The 19,899-nt window shown below is 34.9% G+C and overlaps 1 pseudogene; it reads right to left on the reverse strand.

The window, feature by feature from the left end:
- Window positions 1-840: 840 nt before the first annotated feature.
- On the reverse strand, window positions 841-3,682 carry LOC134254034 (putative nuclease HARBI1; annotated as a pseudogene).
- Between the last annotated feature and the right edge of the window lie 16,217 nt (window positions 3,683-19,899).

Below are 19,899 nucleotides of genomic sequence, written 5' to 3' on the forward strand. Positions count from 1 at the left end.
AAAAAATTTTTTTAAGTTTTAAAACAAAGATTAATTATTTTCAACAAGAATGGGAGGTTTTTCTCCTTCTTCAAATTGTTTTGTTGATAGATATTTAACAAATTAGCTGTGCATACAATCCTATTTAATGAAATCAATTCCATTCAAGTATATTCAATCAATTGCATAATATAGATTACACTGTAAGTGCACATTTATTAATCATTGTAAAAGGGGACATTTACTCACATTCCTAAGGAGAATAGATTTTGTTTTTGTAGTTTGATTTTATATTTGTAGCTAAGTGGAGGTTGAAGATGAGTACCATTTTACTTTAAAATGTCCACTTTTTGATGAGTACAGGATAGTGTATATTAAAAAGTATTTTAGGTTTAGACCTAGCATGTATAAACTACATGTATTACAATTATGATCAACTGAAAATGTGAGTTAAGGTAGCAATATAGGGAAGTTCCTTCAAACATGTAAAAAAGCAGAAGCACTTAGGGATTCACATCTGTACACTAAGGATTTTTTAACAATGTTTAGTTGGAAATATTGTGTACAAGCAATGTTATCTTAAAACAAGTGTATGAAGATACTTCATTTATTTATATTCCTTCTGAGCTTACATCCTGTATTTTATAATAAGTTATCTGACTATGTTATCTGAAAAGTCATATAACTACATTTGGGTTAAGGAATAAATAAACAAACTGTTGATAAGTTGTCTGGAGAATTATTTATATCTGCACTCTCTTTAACAGCACACTGTGCAAGTATATTTGCTGTATATGTCAGAAAGATATTTACATCATTAATCAACCATTAATTCAATAGTCAAAGTACTGATAATGGCACCTAGGAGAAAAAGGTCCTCACAATGTGAGCCCTCATGGCATACCCATCACCCCCAGCAGGGCAACCTGCTGTACAACATTCTGCTGGGCATCCAGCACCTTACCCCTCTCTATCCCATAGTTGTGTAGGGTAACTGCAGCCTTTATATACATAACCGCCACATCTGGTTTTGTGCGAAGAAGATACAAACATTGGAACCTCTTTTTCAGAAAGCCAAATGTCTGCTCTATGAGCACTCTGGTCCTACATAATGAATTGTTGTATCGCTTTTCACTTTCATTTGCAGGACTTACAAAAGGCGTCATGAGAAATGGGCGGCACTGGTAACCCGAATCACCAAGTAGAAGGCCATCATGGTCACCTGACAAAAACAAATCATTTCGAATATGTTTCTTGCATGTATGCACCATTGCAGACAGTTAACTACCATGAATGTAGGTAAATTGTAAAAGTCATGTTTCCTTTATACCTTGTTCAAATTGCTGACATAATGCAGACATTTTAAATATCCTGTTGTCGTGAGTAGCCCCTGGCCAGTTACAGCTGATGCTTGTGATTTTAAAAGAGGGATCACAGACCATCTATAAGAAAATGAGGGAGTGTAAAAATGATACTTCCTAAGAAGTTTTCTTGTTTGTTTATTTGATCAAAGTTTATGATATCAGTAAACATAAGAAATATTTAGTGGTTTATTGGTGATGTCAAAAGAATTTAAGAATTCTCTAAACTGATGCAAAGGTACCTGGACATTTAGAGAATGGTACTGCTTTCTGTTGACAAAATCTGCCTCCTGGGGCCCAGATGGTTTGGTTATTCTTATGTGCGTTCCATCTATGCAGCCCAAAACTCTTGGAAATCCTGTTAATTGGGGAATTAAGAAAATTTGGCTTGTTAACATTGCACTACATGTATACTTAGTAAAATGAGAAGTGGTTTTTTTAGGGGTATTATTGTACTGTATACAATTTATAACAATGACAATTTTATTAGAAGCTTATCTTAATGTTGATCCACTCATTCCCCTCACTCCACCCACCTAACACACAAACAATCTCCTGTGATTTCTATACTTTTTTCAGAGTTAAAGTAGCATTAGAACAAGACTTAGAGGAAGGATATGGAGATAATGAACAGTATTAAATATCAAAGTCCATAAAACAATACAAAATAGGAGCAGAGCAAACACGGACCTCCAAAACATCAGAGGTGGGATCAGGTGCCATGGAGGAGTGAGTATCCCCTGCTGACCAGTCACACCCCCTGTGTGCTCCTTGTCATGATCAGGAAATAACGTAAAAAATCCGTCATCAATTCAGTGTATAAATAATGGACTAACAATTAGTATGAAAAACATCAGTCAGCGTTTGTCTCAATGATAAATTGTATTTGCTGACAAGGTCTTTGTATCGACCATAGAATTTATGAAATGATGACTTTAAATGAGACTGTTGATATTCTTGTTTCATCAACTTGCTTGTTAATAATTTACCTTGTTTGAGAAATTGTTCATACGTATCGAATCAACTGAGATATATATATACTCCGTATGCAGGTGATGAAGGTATATTGCTGCATAAGTAAGGAAAGTTGATGATGGAAAAGTTAAGGTCATCACAAATATCATATAGGTTGGTTGTTAGATTACCATTGACGTCTTTTTCAAGTAAAATATCACAGTATGAAACAGATGTGTCAGAGTCTGTGGTATCTTTTATCTCAAGTTCACCAGGATATATCGTATCGACGCAGGAATGGAAATTACCATTGTTAATCGACAATACGTCATCGATCTATCTAAATATCGAGTTGATGGCCACAGCAAGTGTTTTCTTCTTTTCACCATCTTCACGCGTTAGATTTTGCACAAATTCTGCTTCATATGAATATATAAAAATAGGTCTGCTAATAACGGAGTGCAATTGGTACCCATGGGAATTCCAATAGATTGTTGGAATACCTAGTCTAACTTAGAGTTATTTCCCTTTAGATGTATCAACCTCTAGCTCATACAGATAATAACAATAAACGTCCAACTTGACTTGAATCAAGCTTTTTTCATTGCAATTTTGCTAAGTCTTTAAAAAATGTAAGCAATGATTAAGGTTTGCAAATTTTTCTTAACTGTTGATATTCTTATTCATTGAATCATTTATTAGAACAGGGAATTGTTTTGTTTTCAGAATGTAATGAATTAGTCATATGACAATTATTAAATTGACATAACACTAATTAAACAAGAAAGCAGCAATAATATGTTGTTTTTTTTCAGATGGGGCATACCTAGTCCCCCCTATAACCTCTACCACGCTCACAGGTAAATGCTTTGATTTTATGAAAGAGTAAAGAAGTATATGATCAAAAGTTGTCTCCCTTTAGTTGTGTCATATATTATAATCTATTGTTCTTCTATATAGTCAATGTATATTATTCTTTAGAAACCTGAAATGTGGGAAAATTCCACCACGACTTGATGTGCCCTGTCTCCTCTAGGAAATGAAATAAACTGTGGTGCCAATTCCGCAATGAGTGAAGATACACGCCTAATGCACCTCCCAGCTGTTGACCTCGATATCTTGATATCATCACCAACTAGGATATGAGTGGCACCCGTTCCGAGAAATCTTAGGGTCACTAGCACCTGAAGAAGGGGTGGCACAGGAATGTTCCTCTGCGTTGGTGATGATAAGTCAGGCAGTCGTCGCAGGAGATCCATTATAGTGTCTGGGTGAAAACGATATCTTGCGAAAACTTCATCTGCAGTCAATTCCTCCAGTGGATTTGATCTGTCGCAAAAATTACGCGGAATACGTTGCCTTTGAACTATTTGCCTGTGTGCAGCCATTCTTGATAGAAGCAGACGACACTTGGAGCCAAAATTGAAATCTCGAGTAAGCTATAATGCTTACTCGAGATTTAAGCAACACATACTCCATTTGGAGTATGTGTTCTGTACTCGAAAGTTTTATAACCTATATTTCGAGTACGTGCTCCGGCTCCAAATTTCGAGACAGCTTTCGAGCTAGATTTGGAGCCGGAGCTGGAGCCAAGTTTTATAACCATGAAATATTTCGAGCCATACTCGAAACGTTTAAATTCGAGCCAGAGTTGGAGCTGGAGCCCGAGTCAAGGTTTATAACCTCCTAGCCAGGTCGAATCCGCATTATTAGTGAAATATCTATGAAAGCACAGAAAATGTAATAAATAATCGATTTTGAGAAATGAAGAGATATGTTCATAATGAATCAGTGAGCAAGGGAATAAAAAAACAACAGAACTGACAAAGATATAAATATACTAACAGTAATGAATAAAAGAAACTGTGTTCTTCAATGTTGAAAAGGGGGTGGTGTATGCAGAACTTGGTTTCCACGTTTTTTCTTTATGAAATAGGATAGCGAGAGGTTCAGTTTCAAAACTAAAAAGTAGAACACTGGTAAGAACTGCAAAGGACAACAAAAAGGGGGGAAAGTACGAAGCGGTTCAGCAGGAGACCAATAGCAGGAGGATACGGCAAAAAGAGCTCAAACTCATGCATGATCAATACCAGAGAAAGAACATATTGTTCAAGAAGGTATTTCTATACACTGAATTCATAATCATAAATCAAACGTACATTGTAGTAAAAGAATATACATGTATGAAGGATATGGAGATTACGAACAGAATTCAAGATCGAATTCCATAAAACAATACAAAATAGGAGGAGAGAAAACACGGACCTCTAAAGCAGAAGAGGTGGGATCGGGTGCCATGGAGGAGTGAGCATCTTCTGCTGACCGGTCACACCCTCCGTGTGACCCCTGTCATGATCGGGAAATAACGGAAAAATCCGTCGTCAATTCAGTGTATAAATAAATAGTGGACCAACAATTAGTATGAAAAACATCACTCAGCATTTAACTCAATGATAAATTGTATTTGTTGACAAGGTCAGCCTTGTATGGAACTGCAAAGGACTGCAGGTCAAAGGAATATCCCTGGTATTGCAGGTCAAAATGTATACACATAAAGGGAACATACCCTTTTCTTCCTTTTCCTCGCGATCTTCAAGTTCTTCTACCAGCTATACCATTTTTGGGGGGGGGTAAAATTTGATCAACATTGCTTTTTTTCAGTTTTGATTTTTGTACACTACTTAGCCTTTTTATAACCTAGAGAATTTGAAGGAATTCGGAAAGATTATACCTTAAAGTGTCTTTGAAATGTAAAAATATAACTTCATTTTATTTATTTTTTTTCATTGATTTACTTTAAAGGCAATTATACATGCTTATAATAATTATATCAATAAATTGGATAGTGCATACCCATGTCAAAATCCATCTTTAAAATCTGTATCACAGTCTGTATGGCATAGGATATTTCAGATTTATCTCCCCTTCCAAGGAGATACATATTGTTTTTGTCAATTTTTTTAAATTCTTCTTCATCCCAATTTTCACTAAGCCGTGACTTGAATACCCTTTGACATGAAGTCTTCAAACTTAAAACATAGATCGATAACTTTGAGATGGAGTGCACACTACCAAAAATTTCAACCTTGATATATTTATAAGGTCAAGGTCGAACTTGTAAAAAAAGAAATAGAGTCTAGGCCATAGTTTGAGTACCCTTTCATATTAGGACTTAAAACTGCAAATATGGAAAGAAGACATTAAATACAAGATGCTCTTATCAGAACTTTGACCTTGACCTTTTTCTTCAAGGTCAAATTAAGAATAAACATGATTCGACCATAACTTAAGAACCCTTTGACATTTCGATTTCCAACTTGGAACATGCAGAGAATGATCTTGATCCAATTATTATAACTGTAAGGTCAAACTTATACATCAAAATAGAGTCCAATCCATACTGACAAAGTTTTTTTGTGAAGCAAAACCAAAAAAAAAAAACAAGAAGTCTGTGAGCCAATGCTCAGTAGTAATACACCCGCTCTGATGTTAATATACACATGTACATTCAATCCACCTAAGCTGTTTTCAAAGCAAAGAGTGAATGTATGATCCAAAAATCACGGCAGATGCACGGATAAATAGGAAATTGACATCAGATTCATATAAAAATAAATCCCACCATATAACGTGCCTCAGAAAAGATTGTGTTAATTAAAATTTTAAGCATCTGCGACGAGTAGTTGCTGAGGAAACTGCGACGAAAATTTGTTACTGACGGATACACGCCCGACTGAAGGTCCGGAGGAACCGATTTTCATCATCAATTGAAAAGTAAATCATTCAACTTCAAAAATGGTATTAAAATTTAGCGAGTATGCAGTTCTGAACCATGAAGTTAAACAAGAAAACTTCCAAAATTGGTTAGGTACAGAGGAAGCTCCAAGCGACAAACGCATGTACACGACAGGATCAGAAATATGCCCAATAAAAATTTAAAAGATGCTGATTAACAAATTTGTTAATCAGTTTTAAAACTGATGACACTGCAACTCACCTGTTTAACCCATTCAACAAATGTGCACTTGAATTTTCATCCATTTTGGTCTGTAAACAAACCCCTGACAAAAAGAACATTTACGAAATTTGTAAATTTGCCAAAACTAGTAAAATCTATGCTACATTGAGGACAACTGCAATATAGCACATGAACAACGCTAGTCATGAAACAAGGCACATTATGTTCATGTCAGGACATATACATGAATCTTCCATAAGATCGTATAAAAGACTGTTCAACGCAGCAAAAAAGCAATCAGTGGAAAAATTTCAAAAATGACAGATGAAAACTTACCAAAACATGAGACATCAAATGCTGATCTTGACGTTAGCTCGGTTCCGATGTCAGCACCTCTTTTTTACAACCCCCCCCCCCCCAAGTGGAATTCTGCTACTTTCAACAGTTGAAAATACTCAACAAATGATGATAAATATACAACTCTCAAGCTCATCGGTTAACGAAGCAGTACAAACTCAAGGAATCAAGACACATTCAATATTTCGCGGGTGCACATTCCAATGCGTTTCAAAATGACCGGGTGTTGCTAAAACGCGGAACGGAAAGCGGAACGGAACGGAAAACGGAATATATTATTTTGGATTAAATCACTTAAAATACACAAAAATTATCATAAACGATATATTTTGTACATATTCAATCCCCCACTATTAAATACAAGTTGATTTTATCATACTCAGTCTCTTTTTTTACGAAAATCGCTAACATGTAGCAGTCACCTAGAATCGAATTTGAAAAGGGGGGATAAACGAACTTGAAAAGTATTTGACAAGCAATAACACAAAAAGAAACAATTGTTTGATTCGGGAGGGGGGGATAAAACACAAAAAGAAAACAATTGTTTGATTCGGGAGGGGGGATAGGTTCCAATTCCAACATCTTTCAGTACTATTTTTTTTTTACACTAACTTACTACATTAATTACATTCACAAAAAGTGTGAGGATGTCAACTTAAACGAACATTTCGTAGTAAAAAGGTTATGACTGGGGGATCAAATATTTGATATCTAAATGAACCATGAAAGAGAAATAAATTGTAAAAAAAAATTATTATGATAATACGTTATGGGCAAACCTTTACGGCAAGCTCGAAGAAACATCTCTTATACACACTGGTTGTTAAAATTTTATTCAAAATAGAGACATTTTCTATATATTTAATTTCTGGAAAGACAAAGTTGGAAAACTTTCATGTCATTCAATGAAGTTAAATTTTGTTTGCGGTATATATGTGTGTATGTTTGGGGGGGGGGGGCGGGGGGTGTATATGAATGACCCCGTAAAGAATAAGTTTGTTTTCCCACTCATTGGAAAGGTCTGAAAAGTTGTTATAGGTATCCCCCCTTTTTGTGTCAAAAATATACATAAAGTTTAATAAATCAATTTTTAATGTGACTGTGGGCCCCTACATAGACCCGAAACTTCCACTCCCCTTTCATGATTCGCGAATTCGACACTGCGCGTGCATAATCTGAATATCATAAATAGTTATTTTTGTCTTTACAGACATTGACATTGGAAACAAATTGAAAGAAGGGGGGGGGGGTCAGTAACAATTTTCCAACATACAACAAATTTGACAAACCAAAAAAAAAGGGGGATATGTCCTTTGCCCAAACACTAAAATCCTATTTCGTGTGCTTATGTGTGTGTGTGGGGGGGGGGGTGGGGGTACTGAATTTCTTTCAGTACCATTTTTTTCCACGGAAATTGTGTATGACTCATGAATATATAATAGTTTACAATAAATTTTTATCAGAAATGATTTTTACAACAAGAATATTGCTTTTTTATCTGCTTTATATCGAATTTATGTTATTTGTTTGACAAAAATTTTCCGTTTTCCGTTCCGTTCCGCTTTCCGTTCCGTTTTCCGTTCCGCGTTTTAGCAACACCCCAAAATGACCGACCATGCTGACGACCTGATCACTGACATTATAATATTTACACATTCGCCTTCCGATAACGTACTTAATGAAAAATATGCCGACGTGAATCGTCATATTTCATCACTTCATGAATCTGTGAAAATAAAATTCATTTCTTCATTAATTATTTGATTGATTGTATTTTATTTTCACGTCCCATTCAAGAATTTTTCGCTAATGAAGAGATGTCACCATACAACAATGAAGGGCTTCAAATTTTGACCTTTACTCAGCATTCGGGACCATTGAGCAATCGGCATTTCATGCCATAGATTCTGTTGAAGATTACGCCAGACGACCCATATAGGTCAGATATGAAAAAAAAAGACGTTGACACTTTGTCAGAATGGATTAAATGTCTCAGATCCATGTTAAAATCACGTATTAAAAGATTGAGGGGCAATATGATAAACCATCTATCCTTCTGTATTAAATAATCCAGAAGTAAGAAAAGAATTCGATAGATTACATGATCAGTACGTACTGGTACCCGCTGACAAAGCAGGTAACAACATTGTCTGCGTTTATAAGGCTGTATTTAAGAAGACTTGGATTTAACTTGGATTTAATTCTGCAAGTGGTAATCTATGGCCAACTTATACTCATTGTTCCCTTTCTAAGGAGGAAATTCTTTTTCTTTACTCCTCACCAAGATATTTACCGGTCACGGTAGCCTAGTGGTAGAGCGTTCGCTTCGTGATCGGGAGGCCCGGGTTCGATTCTCGATCGCGGCGCCGCGTCATACCTAAGACGTAAACAAAGGTAGTGACTGTTCCTTCGCCAAGCGCTCGGCACTAGAAGTGAAAGTCACGGGTCTTTCGGATGTGACCTTAAAAACGTAGGTCCCGTGTCACGGTAGGCGTTGGCACGATAAAGAACCCTCACTGCTCAAAGGCCCTGAGTGCCGAGTATAGGTCTAAATTTGAAGCCCTTCACCGGCATCGGTGACGTCTCCATATGAGTGAAAAATCCTCAAGAGGGACGTTAAACAATATACAATCAATCAATCAATCACCAAGATATTTACAGTAGTGGAGAAACTTCAAGAGTACTATGTAGCAATATATTTAAGAAGTGGTGTAATCAGATGTGGATACTTAAAATTCCAAGGAACTTATGGAAAATTTGGAATCACAAGATTTCACGAAAATCAACAGCTTACACATAATTGAAAATTTACGACTTTTCAACTTTATACACAACCATTCCCCACGATAATCCAGGCTTTTTGATATCATTGACAGCTGCTTTTTCAATAAAAATGGACTTTGTAAATTTACTTACCTTGTCATTGCTCATTTGCAAAATTATTTTGTTTAAAAACATTCTGATTGTACACTTAAGTAATCAAAAATTGATATCAAACAGATGTTTGAGTCTCTGATTGACAATATCTATGTTGCTTTTGGAGACCAGGCCTTCCAACAATCTGTTGGAATCCCCATGGGTACCAATTGCGCTCAATTACTAGCAGACCTCTTTTTCATATGAAGCAGAATTTGTGCAAAACACTCGCTGTGGCCTTCAAATCGACATTTAGATTGATTCATTTTATATATCCCTCTCGAGAATTTTTCTTTTAAATGGAGTCACCATCACTTGCCGGTGGAGAGCTGCAAATTTTGTCCTTTCCTCAGCACTCAGGGCCACTAAGCAGGGAGGGATCTTTTTCGCGCCAGCACCAACTGCGACACAGGACCCCGATTTATACGGTCTCATCAGAAATACCGGTCTCCACGTCTCAAATAACGCGAGGATTCGAAACCGCGACGTAAGGATCGACTCCTTACTAAGCGACTCTAGAGCAGACGCTCTAACCATTGCGCCACGCGGGCGACAACTCGACATTTAGATATATATAAAGTCACATCCTTCCCCTTTACTAGGATGTCCTGATTCTAAAAAAAAACCTAAATATTTATTTTATAGATTTCTTTAATTTTCATATGATATTTCATTGTAGCATGTCTTGTTTAAAAACGACAAACTTTGGAATACTTACGGGTTAGACTTATTGTTAATCATAAATGAGGAATCTTCAGATGGTGCACACACTCCCATTAATGAGTCCAAACCTTCCATTTGTTGGTAGTTGTATATTTTTGTAACAAAATACAATTGTATTTATTTGTACCAAAATATAAAAGTGCTAACTCGAGCCTTGCAGCCATGAAAATATATGAATTGTTCCTCCGAAAACCACAACGAGACAGGACAGGTATACGGACGGTGCGCAGGCGAAAATGACCTACTGAATTAATCTGTCAATATGATGCAGTATGTCTTTAGTATAATGGTTTAATTAAATAAGAACGTAATTCATAAATACGATGTTTTAATGACATAAAATAAATGATATATATCTTATCGAACTTGTAATAGATAGGGTTCTTGACTCCACAGTACCATTGAATATAATCTTGTGCTGACGGTGTTTCGTCAGTGCTCACACAATGTCTGACATAGGGTAGTAGTAATGCATCTCCTTCAATTGATAGAAAAGTATAGGATAAAAAAATTATAATATGGCGTACTGTTAAATAAACCGCATACTTAATTGCATTTAAGCAGCTGTGCCAAAAAGCATTATCTGTAAAAACTGGTATGCTTTGTGATAGTAATTACCACCCATGCAAGCTAGCAAAGCTTTTAGCGTTCTGTATCCAAGCCTCTTTGCTATGTCCTCCACAAAGACGTTCCATATGAGCTTAATTATGGCAATGATTATAATGGTTGAAATTGTTTACAGAAAAAAATATGTGTAAAATTTATATTTATCAAATGACAAGATTGTAGGAATGGATGATGCTGAATGAATTGATTTCACCTTAGATTTTCCCAAATATTATGGCATGTATATATAAAAAAAATAAAATGTTGCATTGTAAAATAAAATGTTCTTCATTTATAAGTACATCCTTTATTGTAATTATTATATACCTTTCGTCATGTTCATTTCAAAGTAGTCTAGATTTTGCTGCAGGAATATTTCTTGGAGTTCTGTGTCTTCCCTGACGACTCTACTGACAATGAGATAAGGGAGTCCATTGCACCCAACAGCCGTCCAGGTTCTTCTCTGCCTGTAGAAGACTCCTTTATGGTTGTCAGCACTTCCTTAACTGCATTAAATGAACATGGATTGGTGGTCACAGGGTTGCCCATTACAATCTTGGGTTTGTCATTATGTTTATGTTTTATAAAATTGTAAAGGGTAAGTCTGCATGTAGAGGAAGGTTACTCGTCTGCTCTCTGACAATCTCTTACGCCTGTGTACAACTTCTTGGATGGCAAAAATATTACCTGTCAACCCTTCTTTTTATCCTTTTACAATTTTATGCAGACGCATTTTAATAAAATTAACTCTAAGATGTCTAAATATATCTGAAAATTTATCAAAATAAGAAAGAAGATAAGAGGAAATTGATTTGAAGTTTTGTGAATACAGCCATTTTCTTGGAGGTCAGATTTCTCTTGCAGAAAAGGTGAAGAATGGGGAAAAATGAACAATAGTTGCTAATGCTGATACGATGGCTTTATTGTCGCAATGTATACTCTCCAGCTTCGTTTAATGGTTCAAAATATGGGTAATCACGTCGGATCTGACACCCACTATTAATGGACGCAAGCTTGCTAACCTATCCACAACAGACCGATGCGATAGCTAGCACAGGTCGATCAGCCGATCTACCAAAAATGTATCTTTTAGGTCACCTTTTTAGGTGACCTATTGCTATCTGTTTTCGTCCGGCGGTGTGCGTCGTGTGTTAACATTTGAATATTTTTTAGCTTTTTCTCAGTAACCCCTCGACCAATTTCCACCAAATTTGGCATAAAGCATCGGTGGGTGAAGAGAAACAAAAATTATTAATTTCATGGTCTCTGCCCCCCTGGGGCCTGAGATGTGGGGCAAACCACTAAAATTAATGCAGTATTTAAAAATCTTTTTTACTCCTGGACATTAAGGTTTCGTCACAGGTCAACATGTCAAAAAAATTATTTTTGCAATAGGTCCAAAACTATCTCTGGTATAACGTCAATACGTTTACAGTTTATAAATATATCATTGATTAATAGACAGAAAGTATCACTTGATAACCTTGATAACAAATATTTTAAAAAAGATTTTTTTGGAGAAATATTGTATCAGAAAATGTGCATATTTTCAAAAAAATGCACCTGCTTTATTCTGTCCTTTTTGTGAAAACCATCATTGTAGAAATAATATATGTTTATCATTGAAAGGCAAGTTGGACGTGAATGGTCTCTGAAAGACTATGCATGACATGTATAAAGACAAGACCCCTTTAGAACCCGCCATTTGCAATGTACTTTCACTTTCAAGTCTTAACATTTGGACAAAATAAACAGGGAAAACAACTTTCCAGAGACTATCTAAGTCCAACTTGCCCTTCATTGATAAACATATTTTGTTTCTGCAATAATGGTTTTCACTAAGAGCACGGAATTAATTAGGAGTATGTTTTTAAAATACATGCATTTTTAAGAAGAATTTTTCTCAATTACTATTTTTCCAAGTATTTTTTTATCAAGTGATCTATCTGTTAATCAATGAAAAATTGATAAACTGTAAAAGGTTTAACTTTATACCTCATATAGTTATGGGGCTATTGTAAAAATAAATTTTTGAACATGTTGACCTTTGACGAAACCTTAAGCAAACTGTTATCATGATTGTAATAATCATTGAGTCCCCTACCAAAATTGTGAATTTTATCGCCCCAGGGTCAGGGGTTCTGGTGTTAGGGCTGGGCTCTTTTGAATGATTATATATTGAAAATGCATTAATTCTTTGAAAACGTATTCTCTGCTCCTGGGTATTAAATAAATTAACTTAGTACATAGTTATGATAAAAATGAGTGCAAAATCGTGAATTTTATGGCGCCAGGGTCAGGGGTAGTGGTGTTAGGGTGGGGCTCTATTGATTATATAGTGAAAATACTTTGAATCTTTAAAAGTGTTTTTCTCTGCTAGTGGGTTTTAAGCAGATAATTTCCCCAGGACTTGAACAAGGGTTTCTACTTAAAGAAACTGGTGCGCATTGATCCACCACCCAATAACACGAATATGAACTGAATTCATCCAGTGAGTGTACCCATCGGAAAAAAAACACCTACATACGTAGTCGTTTTAATTCCACGGTGTAAAAAATTCACAAAAAGTACCAATCGCAATTATATTAATTTTCATGCTTCAAGAATTTAATTTAAAGTTTGCTATGCATTTAAACGTTTTCAGAAACTAATGACATCATTCACAATGGTTTTAATTTCGCGGGAAAATAATGAATCGCAAGCATATATAGTGAAATTCAAACCTTTGTGATTATTTTCCAATCTACAGTTTGTTAATCGTCGTTTAGAGCAACCCTGGCTGGCGTGAGCGTACCACAAATGTATGTATGTTTGGATCGGCAGAGGTCGATGATATTCTAGATTTTACCCGAAATGCCCAATTCAATTGTGTAATTTGAAAATCAGGCTTTGTCTCCAAAGTATCAAACGCTTTACTTGTATCTAAACCCTTATGTTAGCATTACTTCCCATTTTAAGGTTGTTACATTATACAGAGTTTAATGAAGATTAAATGAGGCTGTAAGATATCCTAATCCTGTTTAAATAACATTGCTGTTATATATTTTGGAAAGGTTGAAAAAGTTGATGGAAGATATTTAGACAGAGATGATGGTCAGAGGCATGAAGAGCTTATGCGATAGTAAGGTGTCCGTCCTTCTGTTTGTCTATCCGTCTGTCTGTAAACAATATCTCAAAATGCTACTCGTCCTACAGTTTTGGTTTGATTTAATATAACTTGGCACACATGAAGACTACACTTAGATACATAATTTAGTGCATCGCTTCTTTATTTCGATGAACGATGTTGCCATGGTTACTAATAATAGAAATTTCTGTTAAATTCCTTTAAAACTCTACTCCTCCTACAATTTTGGTCTGATTTAAATATAACTTGGCACACTAGTATACACTACACTAAGATACATAATTTAGTACATGGGTTTTTGATTTCGATGGACGATATTACCATGGTTACTAAAACAGAAATATAGTCGAAACCTGACGCTTTTCTAAGCTTGAGAGAGGATATGGCAGCGCTGTCGTCATCATGCGAAATAAAAATATAGTTATCAGAGATGTCACACTCTGCCTTAATGGACATGAATTCTCTGTTTTCTATATATATTTGATATTGATAGATATTGTTATTTGAATTTTTTGCTGCTTCTGTAGATACTTTCATTGAAATAAGCAAAGGCATTTACTATTCTGTTTGGCTCCGAACGTATTTCTCCGGAAGCTTCATGGATCTTATGAAAAAATTGTGAACATCTTAGGTGTCTTTGCTAGATTTGCTTGACTAATCTCCACAAAAGACACATGTCAAGGCCATGGTATCGACCATAGAACTAACGAAATGATGACTATAAATGAGACTGCTAATAGTCTTGTTACATCAACTTGTTTATCAGTAATTTACCTCATTTTAGAAATTGGTCATACGTAGAGCATGCCGTTGCGTATCGAATCAACTCCGTATACATGTGATGAAAGTATATTGCTGCAAAGGTAAGGGAAATTGGCGATAGAAAAGTTAAAGACATCACGTTTATCATAAAGCTTGGTTTTTAGAATACCATTAGTGTCTTTTTCAAGAAATTATCCAAGTATGAAACAGAGGTTTTAGACTCGGTGGTATCTTTTTTCTCAAGCTCACTAGGATACATCGTATCGACATAGGCATTGAAATCACCATTGTTAATAGACAATACGTCATCGATATATCTGAATGTTGAGTTGAAGGCCACATGTACAGGAAGTGTTTTCTTCTTTTCATGGAAAAGATTTGCATGAATATTGCTTCATATAAATACAAGAAAAGGTCTGCTAATAACGGAGCGCAATTGTTACCCATGGAAATTCCGATAGATTGTTGGAAGACCTGGTCTCACAAAAACCACATAGATATTGTCAATCAGCAGCTCAGGCATCTTATTGATGTCAACTTCAGGGTACTTGTGTGTGCAATCAGAATGTGTTTTAACAAAACTTTGCAAATGACCAATGACGATTGATTGATTTTATATTGTTTAACGCCGAGTCAGCAATTTTTCACCAATGACGAGGAAAGTAATTTACGAGTTCCATTTTTATTGAAAAAGCCTGATCATTGCCTGATTGAACTCTGCTTTATTATCCGTTGAGTGAATGTCAGTATCGATTGGTCTAACATCAGTTTACAGTTTGTATTCCGTCATAGCTTCTGTGGTAGCCTTCTGTAATTCTAAGAGTTAAGTGGTAGAAATCTTGCAAGATAACACGCTTGGTTTGAAATATAGAATACACAATACGGAAAAGTTATCAGATGTTATGGATATACGAGGGTTGTCAGAAAAGTTTTCGAACAAGTTCTATAGTGAGCGCGTTAGCAAAACTGCTGATAATTTTAATCTATCAATATTTTCCCATAAATATGCAAAGATTTGCTTTTTTCCGATTAACTTTTAAAGATCATTACATGTCTCGCTATAATTAAAATCCAATTTACAAGTAGGAAAAAGACATAAATTTCTATGCACTTGCAGGAAATTTAGAAATGTGAAGAAAAAACTCGACAGGTTTGGAATAAAATTTTCAAGATAATTAACGTCAAGTGATGATGGCTCCTATGACCACAAAGTAAAATTCATTGCATATTTTAAAAAAAAAAGTAGTAGATGGACCTGAATGTTTAAATAAGTATAAAAAACAGATAAACGTTTCATCAAACAAACGTTAATCTCTAAGTAAACAATAAATTTTCCGAAAATCAATGTGTCCGCAAACTTTTCTAACAACCTTCGTGAACAATTGTCAATGAATCTTGTAATGACATGCAGTGATAACGTGATTAAAAAGAATGTAATCCAAGTCCATTCTGAAAAAGTTTGGTTGCTCTCTCCCGACCGACTGATTAAAAATGGCAAGACACAAAACCCTTTATTTCATTCCAGGTCACAATATTTATTTTCTTTTTATTTCTCTATCCTGTCAGAAACGTGCTGAATTTTTTTTTCTGGAAAAAAAAATGTTCTTGAAAAAAAAATGTCCCACCTACCTACTGACCCAGTAATTCTAATCTGAGTCGGGAGAGGGCCATAAAAAGATGGCCTGGCATGGTTGCATTGGTACAAAAGTAAAAATTTGTCCTGAACAGAAAAATCGATAACTGTATACAGGGTTATTTTCACCCCGTGTTTTTTTCCGCCCTTTTGCATTTGTAAACAATTTTGCCCCGTTTTAAATTCGCCCTGTCATAGTTCTGTTTAAGAAATTACATCGTGTAATTTGAATTCGCCCCGTATAAAATTCGCCCAATCAAGAAGAGGGCGAAATTAAAGCGGGGGAGAAAATTAACTGTAAACAGTATGGGAAAATTACATACATCTATAAATTTGCAAAAAGTAAATGATTTGGCATCATTTGTATGTAATTCACAAAGTAATTTATGTTCAAATCACCATTAAGAATAACATTAACATACTGGAAATACTATATTCGTATGAACTGTAAACAATATTTAAAAAGTACTATGATGACAAATACCGCTGTCATATGGTATATAAACACCAAAAACAGAAATAAGGGTGTTTTGCTGCAACATGACTTGTATACCTGCAAATATGGAACGCCAAATTAACATTTATTCAAATATTTGTACCTATCTTCAAATAATTGTACCTATCTTCATATGTATTGTTCCTATCTATAAATTAATTGTACCTATCTTCAAATTAATTTAAAATAGGTACACTTCAATAATACCTATCTTTAATTCATTTAAAGTACAAATACAATGAATCGAAGATAGGTATAATTGATTTAAAGATAGGTACAATTGAATTGAACCTGTCTTGAATTACTAAGATATTGGCAATAATATTTACTCCCTTCCGATACGCCACAGCTGGCGCGAAAGATTATCGGAATCTTCATCCGACTTCGATACAAGATATACATACATGATATACATGTGTATTTTAGTAAGTATATGATGCTTTTTGCACACTTTGAATTAATTGGGCCTTTATTTCTCCATTTACTTGTTGCCGTCGCTCTGTAGCTTTTGTGCGTTTCCCTCTACATGTATGTTCAATATTGTCTTCAAGGGATCCAGAGCGTTCATTTTTTCCAACAACGTAAAACGAATAGAATCTAGGTATAATTGAATTGTACTTATCTTTAAATCCTTTGTGGATATGTCGTAATTGAACCCATCTTCAAATCAATTGTACCTATCTTTAAATCTGTTATACCTATCTTCAAATGAATAAGAGATAGGTATAATTAAATTGAACCTATCTTTAATTGAATTGAAGATAGGTGTAATTCCATTAGAGATAGGTATAATTCATTTCTACCTAGCTAAATTATTTGAAGATAGGTATAATTATTTACATCTATCTTCAATTCAATTGAATTTTGTACCTATCTTTAATTCAAATGTACCTATCTTCAATTCATTTGAAGATAGGTACAATTACTTAACGATAGGTACAAATATTTGAATATATGTTTATTTGGCGTTCCGTATGCAAGACATTCTGTTTGAAAACCTTTGCTTGTTTTAATAAGAATTTTAGGCATTTTTGATAAGGAGAGGTATTCCCCCTTTACCACGCACACGAACTCAAAAGACGCAATTAATTGATTATCGATATCACTAGGAAGTTTAACAAAACTAAAAAATGTTAACACTGATCAGGTAAGATGCAGAATAAGTAATTGTTAAGTTAATGTTTAATGTTATAGCAACATCTCACATACAGTAAGGCAGATGAAATAATACCTTTGACATTCCAAGTTTATATTTTAAACAATGTAAAGGATGAAAAGAGCAATAATTGTTACAACAAAATATATGCTGTTAACAAGATGAATAATGGAGATGTGACGTTTTATCAGATTTCCCGGGGCCGCGAGGTTAGTTTGAGAATTTTTTTTCAAACATTTCCCTTATTTGGAATTGTATATATATTATACAGTTAAAGTATATCATTGGGGGAGTTAGCAAGATTCCAGTTACCCAAATCCAAGACTTTCTCGAGGCGCAGCCAATACAAAAGTAAAGTCTAGAGGATTACGGATTACCGGGTAATTTTCAACGACATTGTTTACATCGAGCCCCAACTTGGTTATTGGTCTCATTTGCACAGAATGTGAATTTTAATTTAAACTCGTACATATCCAAAGGACAATGTTGGCCAAGTTGCGGCTCATATCTCATTTTAAAACCAGAAGTCTCTGTCGAGACTGTAGCTCTACTGGTTTATACTTTCAAATAAAAGGAAGAGAAAAGTAGCAGTTGCGACTTGAAACTTTAAAACAGCAATAAATAGAAAAATGATCCTTGCCACTCATCAAAACAAGAACCGATGCAGAGAATTATGTATCTTAGTGTAATCTACTTGTGTGCCAAGTTATACTGAAATCAGGCCAAAACTGTAGGAAGAGTAGCATTTTGAAAGAATTTCACAGAAATTTAATTTTTAGTAACCACGACAAATCCGTTCATCGAAATAAAAAAACAGATGGACAGAATTATGTATCTAAGTGCAGTCTACTTGTTTGCCAAGTTACATGTATATTGAAATCGAACCAAAACTGTAGGAGGAGTAGCATTTTGAAAGAATTTCACAGAAATTTTTATTTTTAGTAACTATGGCAACACCGTTCATCGAAATCAAAAACTGATGCACAGAATTATGTACCTATTCTTAGTGTAGTCTACTTGCGTGCCAAGTTATTTTGAAATCGGATAAAAACTTTAGGAGGAGTAGCATTTTTAAAGAATTCACAGAAATATTTCTATTTTTAGTAACCATGGCAACATCGTTCATCGTAATCAAAAACCGATGCACAGAATTATGTATCTTAGTGTAGTCTATTTGCACAGGGATCGGTAACATACTGTATTCGATTTTACGTAATCACTACATGTATACAAAAAAAGAAAGGGAAACAACGTCAGCCGGAATTTACACAGGGCCTCTCTCTAAAATGTTTCGTATGTCATACAAAATACCATGCAGCCAATTAAAATATAACTAGAATCATACTACAATAAATATTCTTTAATAAAACAGAAACCTCATTCATTTATATAGCTTTTAAGTTAGGTTATACTAACTCGATATCCAGTTGTCCGAGTCGACGTACTTTAAGTCGTCCACTAAAACGAGATAAAATTCGCACATATTCTACAGTTTTGAAGTCTTTCCGGAGCTGGAAAACACAAGCTAAAGATCCAGCGATCACGAAATTCATCTTTTTCTTTTGTTAATTACAATTAAAACGTACGACCTCTTCGATTTCAATAAATACGGTGGCTTTTTTGTTCACGACAAGGCCTGAGCTGAGAACAGACGACATTTTGGAAAAACCCATGTAAGGTAAAAGGCGGAGGATGATTGGTCAGATTTTTTCTAGAAAAGGACTGTTGACCAATCACATCTCGCGTTAAATCTTGGATGCATAGTTTAACGAATTTAGTGGACGACTTAAACTACATCACTTGCATGACAGGATATCTGATTTGCAAAACACGACTTACACGATTCTTAAATGACCGTGATGATATTTTTA

Source organism: Saccostrea cucullata, unplaced genomic scaffold (genome assembly GCF_032062105.1).
Source record: "Saccostrea cucullata isolate Sc308-1 unplaced genomic scaffold, CSIRO_AGI_Scuc_v1 ctg3057, whole genome shotgun sequence".
Taxonomy (NCBI): domain Eukaryota; kingdom Metazoa; phylum Mollusca; class Bivalvia; order Ostreida; family Ostreidae; genus Saccostrea; species Saccostrea cuccullata.